General features: G+C 42.6%; 1 protein-coding gene across 2 annotated transcripts in view; it reads right to left on the bottom strand.

Annotated features, from left to right (window-relative positions):
* LOC146799199 (uncharacterized) overlaps window positions 1-23,523 on the bottom strand; it is a 120,185-nt gene that overhangs the window by 57,195 nt on the left and 39,467 nt on the right. Inside the window, exon 1 of one of the 2 annotated variants that reach the window (XM_085626640.1) lies at window positions 13,341-13,442. The exons of the other annotated variant lie outside the window; for it this stretch is intronic. The gene's annotated coding sequence lies outside the window, so the exon portion shown is untranslated. Of the gene's footprint in view, window positions 1-13,340; window positions 13,443-23,523 lie in introns of those variants that run through there. 2 annotated transcript variants of the gene reach the window in all.

Raw genomic sequence — 23,523 nt, 5'->3', positions numbered from 1 at the left:
ATGTCCTAAAAATTATTTTTGTGGGATGACCAATTAGCATATGCAATGGCATCCCACTCAGTGAAATTACATGTTGTTACATCACAACCCTATAACATTACTTATGTTAAAGAAAACAGGCTATTTTATATGGTTAAGATGCAACTAAGAATGTAAATATATGAGTATGACCTATGTGTTCACATCTAAACCAAGCATACACATACTTCGAATTTTTATATTTAAATGTTAAACATTGGGGTTCTCATTAACAACAATTTGACGCAGAGCAGAGCTGCACGCCACTTTGCTGGACTGCCCTGTGTCAAAAGAAAAGGGCAGGAATCTATAAGACATAGCACATTCCTGTCCTCTTACACTGCGCTGGTGCGCAAATGGCTGCCTAGCGCTAATGCAGGCACCCTTGCACCATGGCGGAAGGGTGCCTGCGTTGAAATCAGGTTGTTTTTGTGCAGGAAGGGACACCTTCTTTCACAAGATCAACCGTTACGACACTTTCGGGGAGACGCAGGGTTTTGATGCATTCCCAGATTTACGCTTTGTTGTAACTCTAGGAATGTGTCAAAAACCATGGCCATTGAGTGGGAACACCCACCTCAATGCCCATGGCACAACTCCCTGCGGCAGTGTGGGCAACGCGGCGACTTGTGCTACGTTGCCTTACACCATATCGATGAAGCCATGAAAAGCAACGCAGGGTGGTTTTCCGTGGTCTCGTAGATACAGGTCTGCACTGTGCGCCATCGGAATGTCAAGAAAAGTCACGCTCCGGTGGTGCACTGGGGTCGTAAATAAGCCCCTGAATGTTTGAGACAATATGCGAGACTTCATTAAAAACAGAATACATACATTTTCAAACATTCATTTATTTGCCTAGTATGAAATAAAGAACAGTTGATTATTCTTGATGTACAACTATAAAATTGATGAATAGATATTAAGAAGCTGTGAGCTCTTAATGTGGTATTGTATATTTGGGACTAATTAAGTTTGTACCAGGTTTAATATAGGGATGACATATTAAGATAATGGCATTTATTTGAAATACGTTTAAAAATGAGACATGGTGTATGGGGTATTCGCTTTGAAGTTTCCCTGTCGGCATGTGTGCCTTGCAATAGCAGCAAATTGATGCGGTCACAAAAGGATGCTCAAAGAGCATTTTGTATAGTTTTCATACAAGAATGTGTACAGGAGCTTAGAAATGGTTGAAAGTGACAATGTGAGATGCGTGAAACTTGGCAATCAAACTTTTAAACAGGTTTTACAGAGTAAATAGAATATGCTGAGTGTATCCTAATGAGTTAAGTATTTCCTTTTAATGGGTTTGTTGTCTGTGTTCACGGCTCATAAAGGCATGGAGGGGTCAATTATGAGCTGCTAAGAGAGTCAAAACTAACTCCCTCATTCTCACAGAGGACTTCACCAGTGGGATGGAGGAGTGAAAACACACTGCCCACATTAAAAGAGGATGTGATGCCATCCAATGTTCGAAAATGAGAGCAGACACAGTGGTTTGGCACAAGATGAAACCACAAACACGTCTTAGCCTCTCCAGTCTCAAGCCTGAACTCCACGAATTGCAAAAAAAACTCAGCCACGCTACACGGAGCTCCGCAAGCGGCAGAGTGCGCTAGATAAATGCCGTTTGCGGTGATTGGCAGCGCCGGGTGTTTGTCCGCACTGTGCAATCATCGCGAATGGCACCATGCAAAGCGCAAGTGGGCGCTGCTTCCTTTCTGCCACTTGAGTAGATTTTTTACTCCAGCAACAGCTTTCTCAACACGAACGGACGGTTTCTCAATATTAGCGGTCGCAAGCATACGCTACCACCTGCAATGAGAAATCCGACCCCCGTTTGTGAAATCTCTCAGGGAGGTTGATTTTCTGCGCTCGCGCTCACCAACTTGACATTGACGAACGCAAACGAGGAAAAAGCCTCCAGTTTTTCGAAACTCTGCGAGCTCCTTGTAACGTGGAAAACTCCGCAAACTCCACAAGCAGAGCAGAGTTCACCGCCCAGACTGAGTCTTGAGCATAGGTGGCAGAGTCCATCCCTTCTAAAAGTTGTTATCTACTCCTGACTTGCGTCCTGTGCACTAGGTGGTGCCAAATAACAAGGCAAGGCACAAAAATCTGTTAGTCTTTGGCTGGTGACACACCTTCTCCATGGGTGATTTTGTTTCTGGTAAAATTTGGCCTGGACCTTTAGTAGACATTACCTTCTCTTCCCTTGAGGTTTCAGGTTATTTTAGATGATGAGAAGATGCAAACAAGGTTGAGAATGCTACTTGCTCTTGTCTAAGGAGGGGTGTTCTTCCCCTAGTCTGTTTAGATGAGCTCCTTCTGGACGGTGGATTTGTTCTCATCTTGTGCTGGTACCAGTTCTTTGGTTTTTTTTTCTTAACCAGTTTATTCCCCTCTTTGGGTACGGGACAGAGGAAGCAAAACCTAAGTGTAAAAGGGATTACGCAAGCATCTGGTCATTTTTTTGGGTACCGGTGTTCATGCCTCATCAAGCATGTATTCCCAATGGAATGCCAGTTAATATGTTATTGACCTAAAATATGTAGCTGTCAGCCGGTGCTTTATTCTATGTAATCGTGGGTAGGATTACAGGTGATGTCAGCGGCACTGGGTTCAAATCAAGAGCCGTCTTTTGGGTGAATGGATGCGTCGGATGCATAACACAGGTGTTCAGTCTTAACAAAATATAGTATGCATGGATATCAGTTTTTGGACACTATTAGGTCCGCAATGAGAACAGAGCTAGCAGGGTAGTGTCCCTCTAAAATGTGCTCTCTTCAGTACTGAAGACAGTCCTCAGATGCACAGTTAGGGCTATACGTATGACCCTTGTGGAGCAGGCAGTGCAGCAGGTCACCTTGCTGTGCTGCCCTGCTTCACAGGGAAAGGGCAGGAATGCTCCGTATTTATCCAATATGGCACATTCCTGTCCTTTTCCCTTTTCTGTTTTGGCAGCCCATGGTGCAAGGGTGCCTGTGTTGTAGGCAGGAATGTTTTTGTGCAGGAAGGGGCACCTTCCTACACAATAACAATCCTGAAAGGCTTGCTTTTTCCTCTTTCTATTTCTGCTGCAGAAGGCAGCAGACATAGAAAGAGGCCGTAATGCGGAGAAATAAAAATATTTCTCCTCGTTACGCATATCCTGGGGAGGCGTAAATGTATGGCGCATTGCCAGGTTTACAAGGTCTTGTAAATCTGAGAATGTATCAAACACCATGGGAGTCACATGGGAACACCCACACACTGCCCATGGAACGCCTACCCAGGGCAGAATAACCCAAAGTTAGGTTACTCCAGATTGTGGAGCCAAGCAAAGTGGCTTTGCATGGCTATAAAATTCTGACCAAAGGTTTGTGTCCCTCTAGTACCACGTTGCCTGGTGCATGAGCGAAGCAAACCAGGTCATAAATATGGCCCTCAATGAGGGGAACGTTTTCACCTTTTCTTATTTATACTGTACTCAGACTCTAGACCTCATCATCCAAATGTATTATTCATTCTTTAAATGTTTTCACTTGCAAAGCTGTTGTTCATCAATTGATTGTATAGACATAGTCGTACAATGAGTTATTCCAACCATTGTTTGATTTTTCAAAAGTGAGTTTATTTGTGTATAAAGCATATGTTTTTGTTCATTTTTCTTTATAACTATGTTCAGCTCGTCAGTTCCCAATTCTCCAACACATTTCTGACCAATCCTGGTCCTTTGTTTTGGGGAAGAGTGATCGGTCAAACAAATGTGAGTTTTATCAGTTGTATTGATCCGCAGCAAATATTCCGATTATGAGCCCAATTCAATTCCTGCGGTGTCTCAAGTAACCGTGATTTTTAGATACTAGAGAGAGCCAGGGGCATACCTTCCATTAGTGCAGCAGGTGCAGTGGCACCGGAGCCCATTGAACCCTTATGATTACTATATATTGACTACGTCACCAGCAGACAAATGGGCAAATTTCCTTCTTTGCACCAGGGCCACTGCCACCCTTGCAATGCCACTGGAGGGAGCAGCTTTTAGTATAACACTACACTGACAGTTCTGTTTGCATTGTGACCAGAAGAGTCATACCATATATGTACCATGTACCACACATACCACATATGTACCGTACCATACATACCACATATGTACTGTACCACATATACCACACATGCACCATATATTTATGAGATTAGACACACTGATGTTATTTAAATACTCACCCACGCCTACAAATGCCTACACAACACCGGACCCCAATACCTCAATGACAGAATCACCCTCCACGTACTAAACAAAACCTCTGGTCAAACAACCTCCTCCTCACCAAAACCCCATGCATCCGCAGAGCCAGAGCAGGGGGAAGATCCTTCTCCTACATCGCGGCCAAGACCTGGAATGAGCTCCCCTCCGACATCAGACATGCCCCCTACCTGAACAGGAAGGCTCTGAAGTCCTGGCTCTTCGACTGAATCGGACCTACTGATTTCCCCCCCCCCCCGCCTCCCCCCCCCCCACCCCGCTTGAGACCCTCACGGGTGAGTAGTGTGCTTATTATAATTTCCCTGATTGATTGATTGATCCTGCACATCCATTGACCCGAATGGGGCAGGGATTTAACCCTTCTCCGCGCATTGGTGAAAATGCCCAGTTTGTGTTGGGCAGTAATTATGATAATAATTCCTAAGAAAGGCTCCTTTGGGATCTGTGTTTGTTTAAAAAAAAACATAAGTGCCAACAGGTCCGCCGTGACACTATGGAATCATAAGTCTCGAATCACAGTTTTTACACCACTTTCCCCCAAGTGCTTCCTAATTTCTTCCAGGGAAATACTTCCCTAAGACTAAAAGACATCTTTTGGTTTGGAAGGAGAAGTATGTTCCTATAATTGGATGGGCCCATTAAGGGACGGTGGGAATGAAGGAAAACAGTTCGACTTCGAATGAAGTAAAGACCTGACGGATCCGGTCTGATTGGACCTCCTAAGCAAGCACTGTAGCGAGGAAAAGAAATCAGGCCATGAGATCAAAACAAATGCACGACTTTTACTATCAGCGGACAGTAGAGGTCGCACATCACCTACTTAAGAGAGAATCACTTCAGCAGACGAAGAATTCCACAAATATACCAATATTGTGAAGTCAGTCAGACTCCAACAACGGCTTGAAACAAGCATTGGCAAGGCAATCATATTGGGCCTAAAATTGTGTTTCTACAATGATTTTGGAGTTTTGTGTGGTTGTGTGGATGGGCGAATGAGAGTTTAATAAGGGATGGAAGACATAAGGGTGGTATCCAAGTCGCCAGGGTTACATCGCATAATAATATTGCAATCACTACATGGACCTAATCATTGCATTGCAGGTAAGTACAGGTATGTGTTTCGGAGGACAAAACAGTAAGTGCATACATACTCTGCAATAAAGTGGTTTGTTCAACTATAGGAGATGCATTATTACCGTATATTGAAACCTTGATCCAGTGACATTCAAGCGGTCACATGCTTTTGGAATGCTGACGTGATTATCACAGAACAGCTCATCAGGGTTCCAAATCTGATTTACAACAGCAACATCTTTCATGATGAAGCATTAATGGCGAGTGCAGCAAAGCACTTTTTTAAGCGGACCAGAGTAAGACAATTCAAACCGAGCAAAGCCTTTTTTATATGCTGAAACACAAAATAAATAACATCTGAATCTTCTGAAAAAGAAAATCAGAAGATACATTGGAGGGATTGTCCAGTGAGACAAGAGAAGTCTGCATGTTTGAGACTACTGCTAAGAAGAGGAGGAAACAGGCATCCAAAAAGGGGAAGGTAGTAAAGTGGGCAGAGAAAATTGATAATTGGTCAGAGAAGATGAAAAAGGACAAATATGTGAGAGATGGGCAGGTAGGGCTAACAGGAAATACATTTGAAGGAGATGTGATGCTTTTAAAAACAGACCAGGTGGGGAAAAAGAGAAGAGTAGAGAGCATGAGGACAGATGGAGATAAAACAGAGGTAGACTTAATGAAAGAAGAGTAAGAGGAAATATGAAGAGAGAGGAAACTGGAAGACAGAAGAGAAAGGGAATAAAGGAGAAAACAGGAATTGATTCAAAGTAACACAAAGGAGAAAAAGGGATGAGGAGTGAAAGAGAACACAGAACTATTACAGAAGATAAAACAATGAGGGAAGATAGACCACAGAGTTGGGAGAGAACTGATGGAAAATATTAAAGTGATGTAGAGGAATACATAGTAAAAATAGATACAAACCTTTTGAGGCAGGTAGATTAGAACGGACGTGAGAGACAACAGTGGGGGGAGATTGAAGAGGTAGGTGCACATGAGAAGAGAATAAGGGTAAAGAAGAGAAATGTGGAGAAGACAGAAGGCACAGTGATGAGAATGGAGAAGTCCAGAAGTAAAGAGAATGTGGAGCGCGGGGGCAGAACTGGAGATAAGAGAAGGCATGGAGACAGGAAAAACTGGTAGATGAGAATGTGCGCATTAAAAACATTGGTGAGTTGAGGGACAAACGTGACAAGTAGAGGTGGAAAGATAGAATCAGGAGCTTGAGGAAAATTGGGAAACAGCAGTAGAGTGATGAAATGGTGAAAGATGTTGTAGGGAAGCAGAGAGAACAGGGAAGATGAGACAAGGTGAGAAAGAGCAATAAAAGAGGAAACTGAAGACCGCAGTGAAAAGAGGATGGGGAAGGTAAACGTATTTAGGAAAGTAAAAATGAGTGGAGAGAATGAATGCAGAAGAAGGGACAGAGGAAATGAGATAACAATAGTGATGTAAAGTCCTTTGGTCCGAATCCATTTTTGAGGAGGCTCCAACTCCATCTTAGGCACTGTAAGTTGCCATCTTTTCCTAATTTTTGCAGAATCAATTTCATGTCTGCTATTTCTGCCAGTGACACATATGTTGTCTGACCTTATCTTTCTAGGAATCATAAAAGTCTCAAGTGATTTGGCTAATGACATAGATATAACAACTGATGTGACATCAGTCTTGGACAAGTATCTACTTATCACCATGTCAAGGTCATAGTGTAGTATGAATTGACTTCCTTTCACCTGATATGTTTATATGAAAACGTCTGGGAATTACACCTTGATACACATAATCTATGTCAGACATTCCTAAATTTGCTGGAATCAATCTAAAAGTATTTCACTACTGGCCGCATCGGTCAGCGGCAACAAATGACCACGTCAATTCAACGCGTAGTTTCAAAATCATGCGCCCACTCGGCGGAGGACCTAACCAGTGTTGCCGGTTCCAGAAGGATAAAAGATCTCCGCCAAAGAGCCCCCACTGAGGGTGCCCATCGGGTATTGCACCGCCGACCCGACGAGGAGAATGCCCGACGATGAAGCATGACACCTAGCGGGCTGGGTGTGTGAGGGCATTTTATCCGAAATGAGGAATTCCCCATCCTCCTTTTTGGGTACTAAACACCATTGGTGTTCCCCCTTTAGTCACTATACAGATAATCTCTCTAGGAACTGCATATCAATTCTTGTTATTCTCAGTATTTGGGCATGTATGCTGGACCTGTGTTATAAATAGCCCACCCCCGTCTCTCCCTTTGTTCACACATTCCTAAATTTAAGTCAGAAATTCCAATCGCTGATAAGATTTAATATACAAGGGCTACCACTTGACCACTAGTCAGGAGGGGTCTTGCATACAGATTATGCACGAGATTCTGCCAGAGACAGCCTTACCTACTGGCAATACACTTTGAAAGCCGACTCCAAGAGGAGGGCCACTACTGCAGCGCGCTTGCCCTTCGCAGGGAACACTGCCTTCAGCCCTATGCTAATAATGGTATATCTTGCTGTCAACAAGGTATCCAGTGCATCTCTTCTCCATTAGAAACTCTAGACTGCAAGTTACTCTACTTTTCATGCTCTCTTAGGGCCTTATGTAGGTGGGCTGGCATTTACCACATCATAAATACCGAATCATACCGATTCGGTATTTATGAAGTGGTAAATGCTATGTAGGTAATTGGTTGGTAAATATTACCGATTCGGAAAAATTCGGTAATTACCGAATCGGTATTTACCGATTCGGTAATGAGGCATACCTTCCCATTGATGGGAAGGTATGCCTCTTTACCGAATCGGTAAATACCGATTCGGTAATGGGGGAGCACATGCAAGGGTGGCAGGGTGTCACATTGACACCCTGTTGCACCCCTGATTCGGCCATGTGTGCACATGTGGCACACATACATGCCCTGAGGGCATGTGTGTCTGCCACATTGCACACATCTACGGGCAAAATATTGCATTTACACACATATTCGTCATTTACCACCAACTATTAGTTGGTGGTAAATAACGAATCCCCACACACACCACACAGTCCCCCTACATCTCATTTCTGTATTCGGAATTTACCGAATCGGTAAAATTACAGAATCGGTAATTTTACCGAATCGGTAATTTTACCGATTCGGTAAATTCCGAATACAGAAATTCTCCCCCTACATCTCAAAAGCCAAAATACCGGTCGGTAACGGTATAATTACCGAAAATCGTCCGTTACCGACCGGTATTTGGCTACCTACATGAGGCCCCAAGTGTAGCACTTAGAAGTAGGTGGTTAGGTTGTTAGGTTCCAGATGCCATTTTTATCATGTTAGAAATGTTAATTATATTCTTGTTGCTCACAACGTGTCTTCTTGCTATTTTTATGATATTCTATGTAGTTATTTTAGATGTGCTGAGAAACAGGTGCACCCTGTTTTAATAATGCTTTTAGTTAAAAGTGTCCATTCTTCCTAGTGCAGAGTGCATGTGACATTGTGGATAATGAAATAGGTTTGTTTCCATCACCACAATGCCCCTGATCCCATTTCAGGGATTGTTAGTAACCCAAAAGCAATAACTCTACTTCCACTATGTACTTGGCGGCGTTCTAAGGGGATACAATAACCTGTCTTTCACATTCAGCGCCAGTGGATTGAACCAAGTTCATCTGTGTTACCCGGGGATAGGAACGCAAACCTTGTAGAAGTACACCAAAGTCTTAGCTTAGTCAACAATAGCAGAGTGATGGGGGAAGAGAATGAGTAAAGGAAGCAGAACAAAATATGATAGTTTAGAAGAGAGGAGGCAAATACAGAGTACTGATATGGAGATGAAGAAACTGATAAAGGGGAGCTCAAGGAGACAGCCTAGTAAACTTGAGAAGGAAGAAAAGAAAATAGATGAGAAAGATGAGAAAGAAGAGAATATGGGGGTTATGGCTCGAAATGAGGAGATCACATAGAGGGGAAATCAGGAAAATGAAGGTAGAGTGGGGAGGGTGAAGAAAGCAGGGAAAGTGGAGATAAAGTGGGCTAAGAGAAATAAAAATAAAAAGAGCACAAGCAGAGAATGTGGAATAGCATTGGAATTTAAGAAAGAGGAAAAGATAAAAAAAGAAGAGAAAGAATGAGAAAATGCCAGAACCAAAGGATAGAGAGGAAAGGAAGAGGAACTTAGAAAGACAAAATGTGGAAGAAAGGGCAGAATAGTTGGTGGGGTCAGCCATTTATTCATCTTGAGGCTGTCTGATTGTGACAAAGCACTTGGGGGATATTCGAAATCGTGCTCTCTAAGTTACATGTAAAATAAAGCTATATATGCCTAGTTCCACTTTAGTTGCTAAAGACTTGTATTGCCTGTGATAGGATTAAGTAATGACCTGTACCACAAGTTTTGCCAGATTACTTTAAATGGTCATGTGAAGGATGAAAGAAACGTAGCATTGCACCACATCAAATTACAACAAGCATTTGCAATGCAATAGGTCTCGCATTTACAGAGTTTAAGCTGTTGGCATTGTAAATGACAATAGATTTTATTTATCTGTTTAAAAACAACACATAACTAAATGGCATTGTCATTTGCGATGCCAATAGCTCAAACTCTCGTAAATGCGAGACCTATTGCATTGCAAATGTATGTTTTATTGCACTGTCAGCTACTTTTAAGTGTATGGGAAGGGTCAGCCATGCTTGTGATGCAGAATGTTATAGGGTGAGAAACATCCGTGCATATTCCTCTTGCATGCGCACTGGCCTTGTCTGCTTACAAACTGCCAATGAAGGGAGTCAGAGGCAACAACGGTACTGTGCACGCGCCATTTACCCCTAGTTCTTATTTGCAGAGGAGCACCGTGAAATCAAAAGAAGCCAATGACCAGACCCATTTTCTGTCGCAGTCGGACCCGGATTGTTGCTCGGGCTCTATTTTACTGTCCATATACACCAAACACGCGGACTATCGCAGAGGACAGGACGCATTTCCAATTGCTGCTAGACGCAGACCTGAGACCGGTCCAGCATGTTCAAGAAAAGCAGGATATTCTGGGTTAAAAGGAACTCCGGAAATAGCGCATGCAACAAATGTTTACCTCTTTTGATAGATTACTAAGCCAGGGGTTGTAATTAGCATTACTGTTTTTAAGGTCTTAATTCCTGGTCTGCTTTTAGAGTCAGGACGACATGCGCAGCCGGGACAGGGGTTTTGGGAATGGTGCCACGTGTTTAATTTTTGCACCAGGCGAGACCTAAAAACAATAACAAATTGCACCTGTTTACAAACGCTGACTGCATAGAGGCCAATGAACAAATGGGCATAGAATTCAAGTTAGCATTAGTGATGTACGGGAGGCGTTGGCGCAAATGAGACGTGCAAGAAGTCACCAGTGGTGGGTAGCGAGAAAAGCTGGCACGGATATGCAGAGTGGAAAGCTTCCATTGTTACTCCTTGTGAATATCTGAGGCAGGTAGGCAACGCGAGGAACAGCGTAGGTGGGCACGGGACTTGTGCTCCTTCCCTGGGTATCCGAGCAACCATAGCAACCACCCCACACACACACACACACACAGCTGCCCTACCTACCCTGTAATTAGAAGCAGTACTGTGGCAAACAAACAGCTACGAGAAGAAAAAAAAATAACGCGGACTTACTTCCACCTGGGAAAGTCACACGAAGAGCTGTGTGTGTGATCCTCGGCGTTTTACCTCCAGGTGATCAGTTCCTTTATCTGAAGATATTGTTCAGATCGCCTTTCTCCTCTAACAGACAGTGCTCAGCCCTGGCCTACAGTATAACAGCAAGTTTAAAACTACAAGTCCCAGAGTGCAAAGCACTGGGTGACACTGACAGGCTCTAGTCTGGACCCGAAAGTGGCAGCAGCTTGTCCTGCTCTTTCCCATATCCGTGAGCATGTGGATGGGAACCGCTGTGCGCCCTAACAGTCTTAACTGGAATGTGTAATGGGCAGTCTGCCTTCAGTGAATGAGTTAGCGTTTTTTGTGTATTTTAACTTGCTGTTATGTTCGACGTCCTTCTGATGTAGCGCTTAAATAATAATAATACACAATTCAATTGCGTAACACAATGGGGTGTCTTGGCGCAAATTAACATATATATTGATAATCAACTGAACATTCTCATGTTGCCGACTTCAGAGGGATGAAACTTGGGAGTGGATGTGGCGTAGAGCTGCCGATTCTGGAACTGGGAAGTCAGGGTTCAAATCTCGGCATCGGGTCAACACCCTGTGAAACTGGGCAAATCCCTTAATCTCCTCGTGCCTAAAAAACTAAACAAGTAAATGTCCTTTTGTAATGTAAGCGGTGCATATGTAGAGCTCTCCAATACCTTTGGGTCGAGTTCGAACAACATAAAATCTATTAAAACAAGCGCACGCGCGCCTCGCGCTGAAAATTTTAAAAAAAGCATCAAAGAAAGGAATGGGCGGGAGGGTTGTGAGAGAGAGGGGGAGTAACAGCAGCTGTTTTCAAGCACACTCGTGCTTGTGGCATCATCCGCCTTGCGGGAGCGAGCAACAGCCAATTAGCATGCGCACCGCTGCTCGCTCCCGCAAGGTGGATGCCGCCACAAGCACGAGTATGTGCTTCCAAAAAGAGCAGAGCAACGGCTAAAGGTCCTCCTATGCAGCGCATGCGCGCTGCGTAGGCGAGACCTAAAAAATTAATAAGAAGAGAGAAACACCCTAATCAAACAAAATAAGCTTTGTGGGCCTCTTGACTTGACTTTCTTTTTCTTAAAAAGTATCACACATATGTGACGTAGACAGCCAACGCGTTTCGTCCATAACAACGGACTTCTCCCGGGCGACAAATGTCACGGTAGGTACTCAGCCAAATGTGCTGTATCGTGTAGTGTGCTTCAAAGAATCCTTGGAAATAAGCTTCTAAAATATTCACTGGCCGTATGTATCACAGGCAGTATCTTTCTTGGTGGCCCAGGTTAGCACTACTGGACTTGATATGACGAACAACAGTATGACCCAGAATAGGGAAATATGAACGAGGAAATTTCAAGCCACTAAGCCCTGTTAGGCACTACTAATGGTGGGCACGCCGCTGTGAACTATCCTCTTCACCCGAATGAGGCGTACAGGCGAGAAAGGGTTCTGTAGCCATTCCAAAACTGGGCAGGAAAACCTACAGACATATAATACATACAACTATGGTGCACCACATCCTATACTGGCTCGGCCCTAGAAGTAGACTTAAGTTTGCTGTTTTACAAAGGAGGTCATAACAAAGACGGAAAATGAAAACATGTTTTAAAGGTGATAGACATTTGGTGAGAGGATCACATTTTCCACCACTCAGTAATTTATATTCAAAGCAACTAGACTGTTGGAGGATGAGGAGGCTGGCTGTCAGACTTGCCTCACTATGAAGACGATTCCCTCAGGAGCAGAAGACTTTTCCCCAAATCCAACCTGCCGAAGCCTGCGACAGGTGATAACAACTGTCACGAACTTCAGCTCGGGGGAAAGGGGAAGTGGAAGACAAAACAAGAGAGACTGCCTCCTGACTCTGGTCGCTCTCCTAACTTCTATTCTTGGAAGGTGAGTCACCTGCAAGAGATAAGCACAAAACATAAGCTTGCCCAAAGTTCTTATTGCCTCACTTGCTCTCTTTCTCTCTCTCTCTCTCTATATGTCTTTTTACCTGTGTCAGTTTTTGAGGCTAGCTCCTCTCTATGATGTTTTGTCTGAGGTGAAGAAAATCTGATTCACTGGAAGAACCTGTTACTGCTTGAGAATTATTCTTGTCGTTTGTAAAGTCTTTCTTGTCATAAAAGTATATATTGAAATATTTAATTATCAAGTCTTGGTTCTTCCAAGAAAAAAGTTATATTCTTCACAACTCCGAAAGTTCGAATTTTTCTCTTAGACTCTTGACAGTTCTGTCCTTTTTTACTAAAATAGTCTTGGTCTCACACTGCGCAAGGTAAACAACTATCTCCTCACAGGTGAAATCTTCTTGACAGGAAACCACATGAACACGCTTACTTGAAATTCGGAGCTCTTCTCTTCACAGAAGCAACTCCCTTGAGACTTTCTTCTCTTCACCTTGCTCACCGGATCACTGAACTGGAACTGCTGCTTCTAGCTTCACAATATTTTTCTGCTAAAGGAATTACGAAGACTTTAATACTCTGACATATCTGGAAGCAACATTAAAAGCCTTTTCTACTTCCCTACTGAAGTTTAATCTTAGTAGAATTGACTCTCTCTCTCAATAACTCTGAGTTGACACGAAGCGCTGAGGTAAACACTCCTGTCAGGAATTTCTCGTTCGTTGAAGTGCGCCGCGCGAACTTCGCGCATGCGCGTTAGCACCTTCAGAAGTGTCTCAGCGAGGAGCAACTAGACCGCGCACCACTACAGGAAGTGGGTACGGCCGAGTAACGATTTCCAGCAAGGGAATGCTTCAGTTCACGTATCAAGGCAAGCAGGGAGGATCTCCAGCCAGGACTTAACCTTCTCCAACGTGGATACTTGCCTGCAGGTATTTTAACCAAGGTATGACCTTTCTGGTTATTACACTTCCTTGCATAAGCGCAAGAGTTCCTGACACTGGCATAAAGCATTAGGAGAGGGTGTTTCAATGCTAGGCACTAAGCGTATGCATCCACTGGTTGAATGAGTTTTCCTATCCTTTGTTTGGAGCAGCAAAATGTTAACATTTATATTGGAAATGCTACATTTACACTAATATTGTGCTAGTTGGCTTTAAAATATCAAAATTAAGTGATAGATGCACTCCGTGTTTTTCTTATAATCAACAATATTTTAGGGAAATGCTCAATGGTAAGATTTTGGTGTGCTGCCTCGACACGTGCTCTGCCTCATTTTAGCACGGATGTAAAATTTCCATAACTAACTGGTGAATCATCTTGCATCAGACTCAAGACGCGACAGCCATACATGTTGCAAGAATCAAACATCCATTAACCCAAAAGTAATCCAATGTAATCCATGTTTATTCCACTGGTCTTCAATACTTTCTAAGTTCACCCAGAGGCAGCTTATTTCAAACTTTAAAAGCTGAAGAAATGCCCATCCAGGCTTTTTTCTGCAGCCTGTTAGAATATACGTTTTATCTTGAGTAACCATACATCTCTTCACCCAATGCATTTCGGGCTGAGAAGCCCTTGGTCAGGGGTAACTGTAATGTAAATAAAGCCAGCCCATTAGTAACTGTGAATAATCTCATGAACATAAATAAACCATTTAACCATGTGCAACATACTCTCCTTGAAATAAATGCAAACAAACAAACCACTGCTGCTTCATGCTCTACCCATTAACATTTGTTTGGTGCTAAATGTAAACCCAAAAATTATTTTAGAAAAGCAAACAAAGAGATGTTTCTTAGTAAAATGTGTGTGCTATTACAGCATGAGTTAAAAACATCCCATGTTAAAATCTAACACTGTGCAACAATGCAATATGTGCCACCCCCGGCCTCCATCAAACTATAAGTGCCACGTCGATTCGGAGAGTGCAAGGTAATTGTTTTTATTTATTGTTTTATTTAATTTTTCCTATCCCGTCGGCTTTGGCCTTCCACACAAGTGAGGTATCATTTTTTTAGGAGAACAAGGGAAACGCTGGTTAGTGGGAAATTTGTGCCGGCGCAGTGATCTGACAAATTTTTCACACCAAAATGTGAGGAAAGTGTGAATTGTTAGATAAATTGGAGGTTTGCAGGGGATTCTGGGTAATAAAATGCTGGAGGATCAACGCAAGCCACACAGCCAGCCAAGTACCATCCATGCATACCACCAGCCAAGTGCCATCCATGCATACCACCAGCCAAGTGCCATCAAATGGCAATCCAAGCACATCGCCAGCCAACCGACAGACCACACACACCGCCAGAAAATTCAGGTTCACACACTGCCAGCCAAATGCCAGGAAACACAGACCGTGAGCCGAACTACACACACACACACACACACACACACACACACACACACACGCACGCACGCACGCGCGCACACACACACACACACTTCTGCCCCCCTTGGGAGCAGGTGTGCCTAAAAATATCTCTGATTTGCCCATAGGGGAGCAGAAGCAGCAAAAATGTGTTAACAAAAAAAGGGGAGTAACCCTTGACTATGGGGCCACTCCCTGGCATGCCCATAAACATATCTCTGGTGTTCACAGAAGAAAGGGGAGCAACCCTTGCCTAAGGGGCCGCTCCCCGACATGCCCATAAACATATCTCTGGGGCAAAAGCCCACGATCTGCCCCCAGGGGCAGATCGGGGGCTATTGCCCCATCTGGCCCCAAGGGAGGGGCAGAAAGACTGTGTCAATTGGTGGCAGTACCCCTACGTTTTCACCAAAACAAAAATCCCTGGTGTCTAGTAGGCTTTCTGCCCCCCCCCCCCCGGGGAGCAGATCAGTGGTTATTACCCTCATCTGCAGCCCTGAGGGGGCAGAAAGACTGTGGCAAATGTTTGGGAGGGTTGGGAGCATTATAGTACCCATTTAGGGCAGGCCCACCACTAAGTATAAAAAGAAAATATGTCTCTATACTAGGTTCATAGAGATGGAATATAGAGCAACGTTACAGTGATATCAAGGACTGATTAGTTGAAAGCTTGACAATTTATATAACGGGCCACTTTACAAGATGGCCGTTTCCTTATCACGCTCTTGTGAGAACTACGCATACGCCGGGGATAATATACGCGAGCGCAAGCCATTGCCAAAACGAAGAAATTACTTCGATCTGATTTTTCTTGTCTCTACTGAAAGGATTACACGCTGGGGCTCTTTGTGATTTTTCAATTATTAAATCTTTAGAGACTCAATGTAGAGTCTCCCAATTCGCACATTAGAAATTATGTGATTCCATTATAAAAGCCACATTATAAGATGGCGGACCGCTGGCTCTCAGAGTCAGTCGTACTGAGCATGCGCAGATATGGCGGGAAAATTTAAAAGCCGGCCTCGTATGAGACTCGGCTTGATGGTGCTGAACATACAGAGAGGATTGACTTATGGGGGCCACGGTTCGCAAGGTGAGTGGAGCAGGGACATTATGGAAATGTTGACAGTGGATTGTGAGTCCACATATCGATATGCGCCTGCGCCTATGTGAGACACTGGCATACGGCAATATTTAGATCATTGCGTTGTTATTGTGTGAGGGCACTTATAATAAATCCCTACGTGGTATGGCAATGCTACTTAGATACAGCACTACTGCTTAATGACGCTTTTCTTTAAGGGTGATAGAAGTGTTTCGCTTTATACCCAATTTGCGTACGGTTGTTCTGTGCCTTTTCTTATGCTCAGATAATGAGGCAGTGTGATATATTCTCATCCCCTGAGATTGTTCCGCGAACATTGCGTGGTACTCTTTTCTGATACCACGATAAGAGTATGGCGATTCATGCATAATAGTTGTACGCTTTATACCCAAATTGCATACGGTTGTTCCGTGCCTTTTCTTATGATTAGATAATGAGGCACTGTGATATATTCTTATCCCCTGAGACTGCTCCGTGAACATTGCGTGGTACTTTTTTCTGGGACCACGATAAAAGTATGGCATCTCATGCATAATAGTCGTGCGATTGAGCGGGGGCACATTCCCCACAAGTCTGCTTCTGTATTAGAATCAGAATGGCAACTTTAAAAATATGGTTATCTTGTCTAAAGCTTTGTGGCTATTAGATAAATTATCCAGGCATTATAGCATGTTTGGAGAAAATGGATATATTGTACATCAAGTATAGCATTGGGATTATTATATAGAAATGATTGATGGGGAGAAAATTAAGCCTGGGCAAAGCACTACGCTACGCTCGCGTAGTTTGCGAAGTCCGCGCTACTTCGCACTACGCGAACTGCACGTTGCACAGTGCGAACACGCGTAGCGTAGTATTGCCTAGTGCTGCGGTCATTTTTTGCTTGCTCGCGGTCCTCAACGTCAAGTTGGCGACCGCGAGCAAGCAAAATGACATCCCGGCGAGACTTTTTCCTTGTTCGCGATCAGCAACATCAAGTTGGCGATCGCGAGCATGGAAAATAAACCTCCCGGCGAGATTCCCAACGCGAGGACGTCAGGTTTCTCATTGCGAGTGGTCGCGTATGCTCGCGATGAGAAACTACCAGTTCGCGTTGAGAAAGCTGCCGCTCAAGTAAAAATCTACTCGAGCAGCAGAAAACTACAGCTCGCACTGTGCAAGATGCCATTTTCAATGATTGCACAGTGCCGGTTGCTTGTCCGCACTGTGCAATCATTGAAAACGACATCTGGCACAGTGCGAACAAGGTACTACGCAGTTCGCGAAGTGCTACGCGTAGCTCGCGTAGTGCGAACTGCACTTTGCGTAGCTTCGCGAAGTGCTACTTCGTGCACTACGCCCAGGGTTAGAGAAAATTGTTAGACTTTCAGCTATACCAAACTTGTATTTGCCTATGTTCTAGATTAACAATTACAACTGTGTTCTTATGTTTTGTTATAGCTATGGGTCTACCTTGACCGTATATTGCTCAAGGACTTTTACCATGTAATATCCCTATGACTAAAGCCTTCAAACAAGGATGCAAAGGTATGATTGCGATTATTTATAAACCTTTGACCTAATATGTCACTATAAAGACTTATTAGGGACAATTTTGATGAAACATATAAGATTTGGTTATCTACAGAATATGTCTCCATGAATCTTATGAAGATCGATTAGGGATGTCTTTGATAGAATCGATGACACTCAAAATCCAGGTTTCAATAATTATTGTTTTGTGAATTTTGAAAGTAATAATAGCTATTATATATATAGGAATAAAAAAATATATACATCTATTCTATCTTGTAGCGTCTGCGGCTGTTATTGTACCAACGGAACCTTCTAGGGGTAGGAAAAAACCATATAAAAAAGAGAACAGTGTTCTCCCATCTGTGGGTCCCAAATTATACCGTAGGGATACAGGTATGGTTCTGTCGCTAATAATTCCCTTAAGTCTAAAAATAAGACGCATCAATTAATACAATGACGGTCCAGTGATCAAAATATCTGATTATTTCCTAGAATAAAGATTAAATGATCGGTTGAGAGGAAGAAACACTAACACGACTAAATGGATAACTGATGAGGTAGCTATATAATGATAAAAGCTTCGGTTCAATTTATTGCTTATTGACCTAAGGTGCCTTTATAGGCACTGAAGTAAGTTCTCTGATCTCATAATGATAATATATAGGGTTGTCTATCATCCTATGCGTCAATAGACTGTCTCATTATAAATGATTATATAGGCACACCTTTCTCCAAATGTTGTTACTCTCAATGAACCTTGTTTATTTTACATTAGGTTTTATTAGGTAGCATTAACACATTTGTTTAAAGATGCTACATTAACAATCATGTTGCAAGTACAAGACAGTGCTTCCATAATAAGCTTCCCATACTGTCTTTCTGTTGCGAATCTAGCGCAAATCTAGCGCAGGGTGACTCAATATTTTAAATATGAAATTGCTATACTTATGATTTTATGTTGTATATACAAATATATGGGGTTGTGTTTACAAAAAAGAGCATGGCCTCAGTATTAACTGACTGTGTTGCTATCAATGTAAATATGAAAGTAGAAGAGCTATGGATTGGTACTTGGATTGTGTAAATAATGTAGGTTATTTAAACATTAATTTTTTTAATGGATTTTAAATCACTTTATGTTATCCATGTCTTGTAGCCCTGAAGAAGTCCTTCAATACGACGAAACGCGTTGGCTACTGGCTACCTTAAAGAAAAGAAAAGAAAGATTTAAAGAATGAAAAAACAACTGCATTGGATATTTTATTTGGTGGAATTTACTTCTTGTCCTTAATGAGTGCGGATCAAATTATTAATGTAAATGTCTGTTGTGGAAAGCCTTTTCTACATCATAGGAAACTAAAAGAGTCTTGTTTCCTTTGATCAGCGCACCATATCTAATAATATTCCCACAGCATAAATAAGTGCGGCATTATACCTTAAACCCTTTTTGTAAATCATAAAAAGAAAATAATCCCTGGTGTCTAGTGGGCTTTCTGCCCCCCTGGGAGGCAGATCAGGGGTAATAACCCAAATTGCTCGATACCAAACAACCCCATGTTTCCACCAAACTCATATAGTGCGCTCAACGCTGTATGTAAACTCACCCCCACAACCCATTCTTGTCACTTCTCCCATTATCCTTTAAATAAACTCTTACATACCTGATATAATCTACTTTTGCAAGCGCCTTGCTCTTCCCATGCGTGCACAACATAACTGAAGAACCATCCAATGTGAGAAATAATATGGGTGTGCTCCAGACTATTCAAGTGATGTTATTAAAACTGTTCCAACCCTGGTTAGTGAGTGAGCATTGGGTGGTTATTCAGTTATGTTGTGCGCGCATGGTAAGAACAAGGCGGTTGGTGGAAACATTGGGTTGTTTGGTGTCGAGCAATTTGGGCTAAAAGCGTGGGGCACATTAATAATGACACAAGTATAAACGCATTTTTGTCTGTTGGATGTTACACAGGCGGGAGCAGAGGGGTGGATTAATTTACATTATGTGTTAGTTTATCGCGGGTTATTTAAGATGATTTTTCCATGATATTGTCATATGATTAAATCAGTGATTGGATGTTATTATTATTATGATCTTGTGTCTGACAGACGCATATATATATTTTACATACTACAGATACCCCTTAAAATAAACCGAAATGCATTGGGTGTAAAGATCGTAAATAGAAGAACTCGGAAATCTGTTTAACTGTTCTAGAATAGGCCTGGATGGGCAATTTTGGAATAAGCAACATACATAAGATTGTGGAATTCCGAGTCTTTGGCGTGATGGATTAACTGTGAATAAAAGCATGATCAAAAAGAATAAATACTTGATTACTGTGGTTTAAGTGGATGAAATTCAAACACTAGTGCATAAGGCTGTGCAACCCTTTTGGATCTGCAAAAGGCGGGTCCATATTTTTGGAAGTATCATTACAAGTACTTACTGGAACGGAGCATTATAAGGGTGCATGCACGCTAGAACTTGATGAATTCAGAAAAGAACAAGTGAGAAATAATATGGGTGTGCTCCAGACTATTCAAGTGATGTATATTAAAACTGTTCCAACCCTGGTTAGCACCCCTATGGAAGAAAATAAGTAAAGAGCATTGGAGGATTCGTTTTCACGTCAAAGACCGTTTATGAGAAATACCGATATGAAGGAGTTAATATACATTAAGTGACTATTGGACATGAGGTCATGTTACGGGGATTCACGCATGTGTTGATTTTGAGATTAAATGAGGATGTGAATTATTTTTAAGCACACAATTTAGGACAGGATATGGGTGGTATTGCTTTAAACAAGGAGTTTCAGTGGGGCGGGTACATGTGGACGCAATACGTGCTAATCACAGTGTTTGCAGGTGGGGTTGGTTACGTAGTTTTTAAGTTAGTGAGTGAGCATTGGGTGGTTATTCAGTTATGTTGTGCGCGCATGGGAAGAACAAGGCGCTTGCAAAAGTAGATTACATCCGTTATTTAAGAGTTTATATAAAGGATAATGGGAGAAGTGACAAGAATGGGTTGTGGGGGTGAGTTTACATACAGCGAAGAGCACACTATATTAGTTTGGTGGAAACATGGGGTTGTTTGGTGTCGAGCAATTTTGGTTAAAAGCGTGGGGCACATTAATAATGACACAAGTAGAAACGCATTTTTGTCTGTTGGATGTTACACAGGCGGGAGCAGAGGGCTGACAGACGCATATATATCTTTTACATACTACAGATAACCCTGAAGAAGGTTTAAAATAAACCAAAATGCATTGGGTGTAAAGATCGTAAATAGAAGAAATCAGAAATTTGTTTAACTGTTCTAGAATAGGCCTGGATGGGCAATTTTGGAATAAGCAACATGCATAAGATTGTGGAATTTCGAGTTTTTGGCGTGATGGATTAACTGTGAATAAAAGCATGATCAATAATAATAAAGACTTGATTACTGTGGTTTAAGTGGATGAAATTCAAACACTAGTGCATAAGGCTGTGCAACCCTTTTGGATCTGCAAAAGGCGGGTCCGTATTTTTGGAGGGGGACATTGGTATGCCCAATGTGGGCAGCCCCCACCCTTCTTTTATAACATTTAAAAAAAACATCCCTGGTGCCTAGTGGGTTTTCTGCCCCGCCCCCGGGGGGCAGTTCGGGGGCTCTTGTAAGACAGTTGCTAATTTTTGTGAGTGGTGGGAGCATTAGTGTGCCCATTTAGGGCAGCCCCCACCCCTAAGCATTAAAAAAATTATTCCCTGGTGTCTAGTGTGCTTTCTGCCCCCTAGGGGGGGGGGGGCAGATTTGGGGCTACTATCCCATCTGCTTCCCGGGGGGGCATAAAGACTGACATTGCCCAAATTACTATGGGGGGAGCAAAAGCCCTTGCCCAAGGGCCTGCTCCCCCCCTCCCTGGTGCCTAGTGGGTGTATCCCTGCTTGGGGATCTCCCTCTGTCCTGCGGCGACCCCCAAGCAGGGATCCACTAGGGAGGGGTGCCATTGGAAATCCTTTCCAATGGTACCTCTCCCGCGTGATTCAGAGGTCGGGGGGCTGAGATAGCGCCACGAGCACCGAAGCACTGAAACTGAAACTAGCCGATCGGCTTGTTTCAGTTTCAGATGTAATGACGTCAGCGCGCCATAACATATGGAGAAAAAAAAATGCCTTGAGAAGTTGCGGAAGCTCTTCCCCACCTCCCGAGGCCCCCCAAAAAATAAAGGAAATCCCTCTGCTGAAACAGCAAAGGGATTCTGCGGTGGTGTGCCTAGGATGTAACAGTTACGTCCATGGCACACCAGCACTGCAGCCATGGACGTAGCCGTTCCGTCCATGGCACAGAAAGGGTTAAGGAGAGAACACAAGCAGTTTAGCACTGGACTGCAGTGGTAAGGTGTGCAGTTTACTAAAGCAAGCAAAAACGAAGTCAGCAACTAGGAGCCATGAAGGCAAAACGTTAGGGGGGTCCACGCCAAGGAAGCCACGTCTAACAAGATGTATACGGGAGGTCCTAGGAATCCCTGTTTTGACAGCCACAAGTCGACACATTTGGCACCTCCTGTCACCTGGGCCTCAGGACTAGATATCGGAGAGGCTGGTGGTATATAGCAATTTTAATAGCTCACTCACTGTTAACTAATTATAGGAAATCAAGGGAGATACCTGATTTTCAAATGTGGCTTTATAAGTGACATGCAGTTTATAATAATTATGACTTATAGGCTAAAAGTGTATGAGGGGTAAAAGGTTTTTTAGGGTCTGAAAATGCTTAATGCGCTTTACCGAATGCACTTTAGCAAAATGAATTAGCAGACTTAAAGTTCCAGTGTATTAACTGTTTCAAATGTACCTTGTTAGGGCGTATTGTTTTAAAAAGGATTCTTGATAGTTCTATTTAAAGTGCAGAAAGAGTGCAGCTATGTGATGCACTTTATCCTCAATTGCGATTTTGTACTCATTTACAATTTTCCTAATCAAATGTTTTGATTTTTGAGTTTGTTAACGTGATAGTATGTATAATACTGAAGAGCTTTCTTCTTTTGAATTTAATTAAAATGTCTTGTTTGAAAACTGTGAAAATTAAAATTAAATTAAAAAAATGGATTGTATCCATATGCGGACATCGTTCAAACTTTTATTTGACTCACTGATGCAAAGCATTTATTAATAGGGTGAGTGCTCTAACGAAATGCAATGAAATTTGACCTTTGCTCGCATTATTGACAGTGGCTATTTATAATGCTCCCAGAATGCTCATTGATTATAAGTAAAGATACGCATGAGCATGAAAGCAAGATTGGTGATTGTTTAATTTCGATATAAAATGTACACAAAAGAATTGCAAAAAACATTTGGCCGAACTATTGTGCAACTTCAAATATTATTTTCTCGAGGTACCATTTATTAAAACGTGTTTGATGCAGGACATTATTGAAAAGAAATATTAATATTGGAGAACCAGTGTAAAATGTTTATGGGCCCGATTCTTAAAGGAAGTCATAAAAGTGCACCCACAGATAAATGTCCTTGCATTGGTACAGATTTGCGATTATCACAAATTCAAAGGAGTTTACAGAAGTTGGTCTGGAAACCGTATTCTTAGCAAACTTTTGTGGATTCCATTTTTGCATGAGAAAA

The sequence above is a fragment of the Triturus cristatus genome, chromosome 9, assembly GCF_964204655.1.
Source record: "Triturus cristatus chromosome 9, aTriCri1.1, whole genome shotgun sequence".
NCBI lineage: Eukaryota > Metazoa > Chordata > Amphibia > Caudata > Salamandridae > Triturus > Triturus cristatus.
This window is presented reverse-complemented; position numbering and strand designations above follow the sequence as displayed.